Raw genomic sequence first — 9,979 nt, 5'->3', positions numbered from 1 at the left:
AAGGAAGGAAGGAACAGGTGACGTTTCAGGTCGAGACCCTTCTTCAGATTGGTGCTGAGTCCAAATCCAATCTGCACTTAACAAAAAAGCTTTTCACTGTACCTGAGTACCAGTGACAATAAACTAAACTAATGCATCTGAAAAAAATAATCTCTTGATTACCACCATTTTCCATTTACCTTAGGCACCTTATTGGACCACAATATCCCAAAGCTTTACTTGTGTGGAATTAAGCTCCCTATCTCAAAATGGGTATGGAGAAAATCTTTAAAGGTTAAAAGTACAACCATGGAAAACTGCTCCATCACCATCACCACCACCACCCAGTGACACTCTCTGCATTAAGTAATACCATTCCAACCCAAACATTTATGTTGACTATCTGAGTATCTATAGCAGTACATTCTTTGCCTACATCCAGAACAAAAATCAACGCATTGAAGGAACTCAGAGTTTCAGGCAGCATCTGAGGAGAGAATGGACAGAAGACATTCCAGATCCGGAGTGCAGTCGGGGGAGGGAGAAAGCTGGAAAAGAGAGGTGGGGATGAGACAAGGCCTGGCAAGTGATAGGTGGATTTATGTGAGGGGGGAGAATTGGCAAATGGTTGACGTGAATGACAAAAGCTTAAGGCGAAAAGGATACAAAAGGGTGCCAGATACGTAAAGGAAAGGAGGAGTGAAATGTTCTTAGGAAGGGATATGGGTGAAAGCGGACAGGGTAGAGGGAAAAGATGGGGTAATAAAATGGAAATATGGGATTTGGGCATGGGAGATTAACTTATGGAGGTGGGGAAAGAGTGACTGGTGGTGATAGGAGATGGTGAAAGAAATGTGTGTGCATTGCAGTGAGGGGTGGGGCAGGGGAAAGAGGTGAAGGGGAAGTTTGGGGGAGGGCATTATTTGAAATTGGAAAATTCAATGTTCATACCGTTGGGTTGAAAGCTATCAAGCGGAATATGTTCTTCCAGTTTGTGTGGCCTCACTCTAGCAAAGCAAGAGGCCCAGGATAAAAAGGTCAGTATTGCCATGGGATTTAGGGAGTTAAAATGACTCGCAACCAGGTGGGCCAATAGGCCTTGGCACACAGACTTCAATTGCTCAGCGAAATGGTTGGCAAGTAGATGCTTGGTCTCAGCAAAGTAGAGGAGGTCACATCAGGAGCACTGAATGCAATGGACAGGTGGAAGAAGTGCATATGAACCTCTGTCTCAGCTGGACAGGCTGCTGGGGTCTCTGGATGGAGACAAGAGTGGAGGTGTAGGGAAAGGGGAAAGTGCCTTGAGAGGGGGAAGGTTGGAAGGGTAGAAATGAACGAACCAAGGAGTGGCGGGGAGAGTGTTCTCTGCAGAAAGCAGAAAGGGGTGGGGACAGAAAGATGTGGACTGGTAGTGGGATCATGTCGAAGGTGGCAAAAATGTCAACGTTTGTGTGAGTGGACAGGTTGTGTGAGTGGGCGGATACATGGCAGATGCAGTTTAATGTAGATAAGTGTGAGGTTATTCACTTTGGAAGTAAGAATAGAAAGGCAGATTATTATCTGAATGGTGTCAAGTTAGGAGGAGGGGGAGTTCAACGAGATCTGGGTGTCCTAGTGCATCAGTCAATGAAAGGAAGCATGCAGGTTCAGCAGGCAGTGAAGAAAGCCAATGGAATGTTGGCCTTCGTAACAAGAGGAGTTGAGTATAGGAGCAAAGAGGTCCTTCTACAGTTGTACCGGGCCCTGGTGAGACCGCACCTGGAGTACTGTGTGCAGTTTTGGTCTCCAAATTTGAGGAAGGATGTTCTTGCTATGGAGGGCGTGCAGCGTAGGTTCACTAGGTTAATTCCCGGAATGGCGGGACTGTCGTATGTTGAAAGGCTGGAGCGATTGGGCTTGTATACACTGGAATTTAGAAGGATGAGGGGGGATCTTATTGAAACATATAAGATAATTAGGGGATTGGACACATTAGAGGCAGATAACATGTTCCCAATGTTGGGGGAGTCCAGAACAAGGGGCCACAGTTTGAGAATAAGGGGTAGGCCATTTAGAACGGAGATGAGGAAGAACTTTTTCAGTCAGAGGGTGGTGAAGGTGTGGAATTCTCTGCCTCAGAAGGCAGTGGAGGCCAGTTCGTTGGATGCTTTCAAGAGAGAGCTGGATAGAGCTCTTAAGGATAGCGGAGTGAGGGGGTATGGGGAGAAGGCAGGAACGGGGTACTGATTGAGAGTGATCAGCCATGATCGCATTGAATGGCGGTGCTGGCTCGAAGGGCTGAATGGCCTACTCCTGCACCTATTGTCTATTGTCTATTATCATGTGAATACGATTTGTGGCACGTATGAATCATGGGCAAAGAAAACACATCTGCCTTGTGGTTAAAATAAACATCCAAAAATTAAACATCAATGGAAAGAGAGTCATGGGATTTTATTCTTTATCCTGGGTATGGATAAAATGATCACTGGAATTTTTGAAGTCACTATATCTCAAACAGCAGCAGAATGGCAAACAATTGGGTGCATCTGTTTATTATTAAAAGAGCATTTCAATGGATATTACCAACCCTCTTCAATGAAACTGACTCAGCTTTATGAAGGATGGGTGTGGTTCCAATAGTACAAAACATAAGTGAATGAAAAGCTCCAAAATGCTGTGTTTGTGCAGATGGCAAATTAATGGGGAGAGTTTTTGTACAGGTCATTTACCGAGTTTGAAGACTTGAAGTCATAATAACTCCACTTGTTGGGAGGGGAGAGGTTTGGAGGGTATCCCTTGCAATTGGAGAATTCAGTGTTCATACTGTTGGGTTGTAAACTATCCTAGCAGAATAGGACATGATGTCCCTCCAGTTTGTGTGTGGCCTCACTCTGACAATGGAGGAGGTCAAGTACACAAAGGTCGTTATGGGAATGGGTACGGGATAAAAATGGTTTGTGACCACATCGATGAGGTTGAGGTATTTAGTGAGTGCACATTACAGTGTTGGTAGGTTAATCAACCATTGCAATAGTTGGGTGAGAGCGAGAAGGTGCAAGGGTGGTCTAAGTGAGCTGTTGTCGTGATGGGTGTAGTTATCAGAAAGGACAGGAAAATCCATTTGCAGGTTTCCTCTCCCTAGCTCAAGGGCTTGATCAGTTCTACCTATTGTCCCAAACACAATGGGTGGAAAACACATTGCATGTCTTCACTTGCATGTCTTGTTTCCAGGCAAAGTGACTCATTGGAATAAGTAGTCCCATCTGCCAACTGTGCCAAATGTTAAACATCACCACCCAGTTAGAAGGCTGACCAGCACAAATTTAGGGGGGAGGGGGGTCCCCAGATTAATCTATTTGGTCACTGAAGGAGTTTTGTAACATTTGATGCTGGAGGCCAATATTAAACTTTTACGAGCAAGACAAGGGTTAGCATCCAAATCAAAGATGGTAACGCCACAGAAGACTCTTCTTCCCTGTAGCGATCAAACTGTACAACTCCTCCCCCTTCTGTCATGGGGTAGACGGGGTAGACTGACTGACTCCCCCCCCCCCCTCAACCTTTGCACATCCCCAATCCTTCCCACTCGTCACTTTAATTTAATGTTTCATGTATTTTGTGTTTTTGTGTTTTTATGACTGTTGGCAGATAAATTTCCCTCCTGGGATAAATAAAGTTCTATCGTATCGTAAGCTTGAAGATTTAACAGCACAGGCTCAAGGCTTGTGTTCCTCCTCTAAGATACAGACACTTACTCCAGCACCAACTGGTACTGCTTGCAATGCTCTTGGCATTGGTTTTGCAGCTGTGAATGGAAAGGACAGAGCAGCAAGTTTTGATTTGTAAACACACTGCGGCTGGCATGAACATGATATTGGATTCCTAAACTGGAGCAAACCTTCCACTTCCTGGCAGGTAACAAACATGCCATTGTCAGGAGCAAAGTTAGTTCATCCCACACCCTGTTTTAATGTTAACCTTACATCTTGTTGAATGCTGCTTTGCTTCCTTTCGCGATTAAGTTTGTCCATGTCACTGCAAAGAGGATCCAAGCGTAGTTTTCACTCACAAGAACTGGAGAACTTGCATTTTAAAAAACATTGTGCTACTAGCTCTATTGCGTCTGGTCTGCAAGAGTCACAATGTGTCATTTTCTGAACCAATTCATGTGCAGGCAGATAAGATTACTGTAATTTAACTTGGCACCATGTTGGGCACCAACAGCGTGGGCCAAAGGGTTGCTCAGTGCTGTAGTATTCTATGTTCATATTCAGGCGCACTGACATAATACTGTTCATCATAGAACATAGAGGGACTGTACAGTACAGTACAACCAGACCCTGTGCTAAACATGATGCCAAATTAATCTGATCTCATCTGCCTGTACATGATCCATATTCCTCTATGCCCTGCACTTCGATGTGCCTATCTAAAAACTTCTTCTACACCACAATCGTATCAGCCTCCACCACCACCCCTGGCAATGTGCTCCAGGCCCCCACTACTCTTTGTGTAAAAAACTTGCCCCACACATCTCCATTAAACTTTCGCCCTCTCACCTTATAGCTATGCCCTCTAGTGTTGGAGATTTTCACCCTGTGAAAAAGGTTCTGAATGTCTACCCTATCTATGTCTATCTTTTAATTACCTCTATGAAGTCGATGACATTTAAAGGTGTACAAATGGAAGCACGACAATGAATATGGGTATATTAAGAGATAATAATGGCTGACAAATGATTGATTTAAAAAAAAAAGATGATACCAAGGAGGATTGTTGATCTTAGCTTGCTTCATATGTCCCAGAGGCACAGTGGGTGTGAAACAACTCAAAGAAATGCAGGGTGCAGCATTAACCAGTATCCTTGGCTTTTCTTGACCTCATCAATGTCTTTGACACTGCCACGAGAAGAGCATCCTCCTCAAATTTTGCTGCCACTGAAATTTGCCTCTGTTTTATGATTGCTTCATGGTGGCTTACAAACATGTCCTGAACCAATGGATCCAGAGCAGAGCCAATCTTAGTGCAGTTCAGTGAGAAGCTAATCTATAGGACTATAGGAAACTCTTCACCTACATCTTCTCCATTTCACCCTTACCTCCAGATTGCCTTCAGACAATAAAGGTCCAAATAAAGATCCACTTCCTATAGCCAAGAAGCCACCTCTCAGCAAAGACAAACATTGATGATGAAATTCACCATTGGCTTCAGAGCATCAGAACAACATCTGGCAGTTTTAGGAATAGCTTCTTTAAAGATCGACCTCGTACCTGGCACAAACTCATGTTTACCAGCTTGTAGTGATCTTTGAATTTGTGTTTGAGTTTAGTTTAATGTCACATGTGCAAGGTACAGTGAAAAGCTTTTATTGCATGCTAACCACTCAGTGGAAAACCAATGCATGATTACAATCGAACCATCCACAGTGTACAGATATATGATAAAGTGAATAATGTGACTAACATTTAGTGCAAGATAAACCAGTAAAGTCCAATTAAAGATAGCCCGTGGGTCTCCAGTGAGGTAGATAGTAATTTAGTTGTGCTGGGTTGGTTCAGTTGCCTGATAACAGCTGGTAAGAAACTGTTCCTGAATCTGGAAGTGTGCGTTTTCACACTTCTATACCTTTTGCCCGATGGGAGAGGGGAGAGAGTGGCCAGGGTGCGACTCATCCTTGATTATGCTGATAGCCTTGCCGAGGCAGCATGAGATATAAATGGAGTCAATGGAAGGGAGGTTGGTTTGTGTGATGGTCTGGGTTGCGTCCACAATTCTCTGCAATTTCTTGCGGTCTTGGATGGAACTGTTCCCAAACCATGCTGTGATGTATCCCGATAAAATGCTTTCTACTGCGCACTTGTAGAAGTTGGTGAGAGTTGTTGGAGGCATGCTGAACCTCCTAAGCCTTATAAGGAAGTAGAGGCGTTGGTGTGCTTTCTTGGCTTTGCTTCAATATGGGTGGTCCAGGAGAAGTCTCTACTTCAACGCCAATGTACCGTTTTACTTCTTGAAGTCGATTACTATCTCCTTTGTCTTGCTGACATTGAGTGACTGGTTGTAGTCTTGACACCAGGACATGAGGTTCGCAATCTCTTTCCTGTACCCCGTCTCATCATTATTTGATATCTGGCCCACAATGGTGGTGTCGTCTGCAAATTGACAAATTGAATTAGATTTGCACATGGCTGCACAGCCGTGGATGTGCAAGGATTAAAGAAGGGGCTGAGAACACATCCTTGCGGAGCACCAGTATTGAAGATTATTTAGATGATTTGTCCCCTATCCTCACTGATTGGAGTCTGTAGGTCATGAAGTCGAGGATCCAGTTGCAGAGGTGAATACTGACGACATCTCCCACTAGTTTGGTAGTGTGCTTGGATGGTATAATGGTATTAAAGGCAGAGCTGTGGTCTACGAATAGCAGTCTGATGTAGGTGACTCTCTGATCCAGGTGTTCCAGGGATGAGTGTGGGGCCAGGGAGATGGCATTGTCCGGGGTCCTGTTGTGGCAGTTGATATTGGCGGATCTTGGTCCTCCAACATCCCTCTGAGATCTGAAGCACCTGTGGAAGGCACCACAAGGCACAGGAAAGATCCCACCAATGTCGTCTCCGTAAGATCCATCGAATCTACTGGCAGTATATGAACCAGTGTCAGCATTCTTTCCCAGGCAAACATTGCCAGAGAACTTCACATCGGCTTCAATCACGTTAGAACTGGAGTGGAAGCAAGTTATTCTCAATCCTGTGGGATCACTTAGAAAGTAATTCACTAATTTAAGCAATGTATTTTACAAAGTAATTGCATGAAAAATACAAGCTCATGGATCCAAGGGAAGAAGCAATAATCATGGAAAACCTACCACACTAAAGAAGCCGATCCATCTCATCGGATTCTGGGGTCAATATATCTCACCAGCCTCACTTTCCTCTTCCACCATTGGCTCATGGCATTGCAGATCACAGCCCTTCAAGTACAGTTGGTCAAACGTGTTCTTTTTCCCTGAAAGGCTGTTTGCGATGGGCTATAAAGTGAGGCTTCACAGGGTAACAAAGACTTAATAATGCAGCATAATTATATTTGCAGATCATACAAAAATTGGCTGCAGAGTTGATAACACAAGAAGCTGTAAACTGCAGAAAAATATCAATAATTACAGGTGGCAGGCAAGTGACAAATGGAATTCAATATAAAGGAAGGGGTGATATGCATTTAGGGAAATCACACATGCAAAGAAATATTTAGGTACAGCGGAGTGTAGAGGAGCAGAGACAACTTGGAGGGCATAGCCTTAGTTCCCTCTAGGTAGCAAGGCAGAAAAAAAGCATGTTTTCCTTTATTAATTTTGTATTGAATATAAGACCACAGAAGTCATGCTGAAACTAATTAAACATTAGTTAGTTCACACCTACAGCATTATCCAGGAGTGATGTGGATGACCTTCGCCCCAGAGTGTGTACAAAGGAAATTCACGTGCATGTTCCGTGATCGGGAAATATTTAATTATGAGGAAAGTTTGGACAGGTACTGTTTTATTAAGAACAGGAATGAGCGGTTGGCAACAGCATTTAATTGAGGTACATAAAATTGGAAAAGATCCAAAAGATGCAAAAGATGATTAACAGAGACCCATTTTCCATTGCAGAGATGTCAGAAGCTAAGGACATAGATTTAAAATCAGTAACATTTGACAGAGCCTAAAGAAAAATGATTGTGAATCAGGAACACACGGCGTGAAAGGATAGTGGAGGCCAAAGTTTTTTAATAACAAAGCACAAACTATCAGGTATAAAAAAAGAGTTTCTGATCTTTGCATCTTTCATTAAAACACAAATCCTATTTAATTTTTCATAGCTCTTTTTTTAAACCCAAAAAGTTTAGGAAGGAACTTGTGCAAAAAGAAATGAGGAAGCACAATAAAAATCAGACCATGATAGAGAAAATCTGTTAACTGAGATTGAAATGCAGGCTTTTCAAATGCTGTAAACACTCAGTGGCAAAGAAGTTGAAGAGTTTGCACAATGCTGTCTCCATCCAATGTTATATAGAATAGATTAACCATCAGAAACAGTGAAAAGCCTCACCTCAGCAGATGGTGTGTAAATATAAAATGACTAACAATAAATTCAAGAAAATCAAAATGTTCACAGAAAACTTGAATTCCTGCACTTTTAATCAAGTTGTGTGCAATGTTTCCAAAGTTGGTACATTCATTCATTGACTTTAGTATGTGATTTATAAAATGTGTCATTTCTGACAATGAACAACATTGAGTCTACTTCTGCATTTCCTACTTCACAGGGGCAATAAAACCCCAATTTGGTGGGAGGTACAGATGTGGCTGGGTTCTGGCTAGAGGTACAGGTAAGGAGATACAGATATATTAATCAGGACACCTTTCCCTCAGCAGGGTTAATCTCCATTTTCTTTCTAGTAGTTCACAACGCACAGTGATCCGGCACAGATCTACTTGCACTTTATTCTGTCTTAAAAATGTTACAATTTGTTTCGTTGGGTTGTTGTTGTTTAAATTAATACTGACTAGCTAATTAAATTATTGCATCGTATGGGAGGCGCATTCCCAATCTCGTTGTACCCCTGTACAATGACAATAAAGATATATTGTATTGTATTGTATTGTACAAATAATTATCACACTCATTAAATGTGTGAACAGATTTTCTTATGAAGCTGCTCCCTTTACACATACTCAAGTCAAGTCAAGTCAAGTCAAGTCAATTTTATTTGTATAGCTCATTTAAAAACAACCCACGTTGACCAAAGTGCTGTACATCAGTTCAGGTACTAAGAACGAACATACAATGGCACACAAACATAACAGCACATACATAAACAGTTCACAGCGCCCCCTCAGAGGGCCTCAAATGCTAGGGAGTAGAAATAGGTTTTGAGCCTGGACTTAAAGGAGTCGATGGAGGGGGCAGTTCTGATGGGGAGAGGGATGCTGTTCCACAGTCTAGGAGCTGCAACCGCAAAAGCGCAGTCACCCCTGAGCTTAAGCCTAGAGCGCGGGATAGTCAGGAGCCCCAAGTCAGCCGAGCTGAGGGACCTGGAGATAGAGTGGTTGGTTAGAAGATTTTTGATATGGGGGGGCAAGCCTGTTTAGGGCTTTATACTGTATCTGTTTGCCCCATAGCCTGTGCTGGATTAGCTGTTCTCAAGCAAGGGAGAGACGAAGAATAAAACCCAGGCCCCCCTTGCTCCTGATCACTGTCAACAAGTTTACAATTATGCAGCAGGCATCCTCCTTGTTGTCAAATAGTTTCAGACAATCAACCCACAATAATAATGGCCATTACATAAATAGTCCATAAGCAGTGCCCGGCACATCACTCTGCTTTCCCCACACCCAGTGAGCTACTCGCTAATTACCACTGAGCAGTCGACTTAACGAGTCAGCTTATCATTGAGGCTCAACTGGATAAGTTTATTTTATTATTCTAGAATTCAGGTAATCTTCGTTTTCAATGGAATAGTTCTGGATAAAATCTCCTATAATTTTTAAACAGACAGTGACAGCTCTCATTAGTACATGTGGACATTTGAAGTCAGGTAAACGTCAAGTATTACTCACAAACAAGAGGCCTTATTGACAATGGGAGAAAGGTACTCTTTGTACCCGCAGAACTAGAAAATGGTTCCTATTCATAATGGCCTGCTGGACACAGGACCATAACACATCATGTTCCAACGATAACATCAGAAACTCAACTTCAACGTCAACCCACGTGGGCAGGAATGAAAATCATTGATTCCTCATGAGGATCACCTGGCATTGTGGTATTGGGGACAGACTCCATGGGAAAGAAAGATATCTTATATTGTTTTTTATTTCCTTGTGGCCTGGCAGGGAAATGAGTCATAATCAAGGTACCAGAATAAGAAGAGGAAACAAAACAAAAACAGACGTCATGTTGACTTTGCATCTGTCCACAACATCTCTAACTTTAATATTTACATGATCACGTGTGGTTGCCAGGGAAAGCATCATGAATTT

Source organism: Rhinoraja longicauda, chromosome 6 (genome assembly GCF_053455715.1).
Source record: "Rhinoraja longicauda isolate Sanriku21f chromosome 6, sRhiLon1.1, whole genome shotgun sequence".
In the NCBI taxonomy this organism is placed as follows: domain Eukaryota; kingdom Metazoa; phylum Chordata; class Chondrichthyes; order Rajiformes; family Arhynchobatidae; genus Rhinoraja; species Rhinoraja longicauda.
This window is presented reverse-complemented; position numbering follows the sequence as displayed.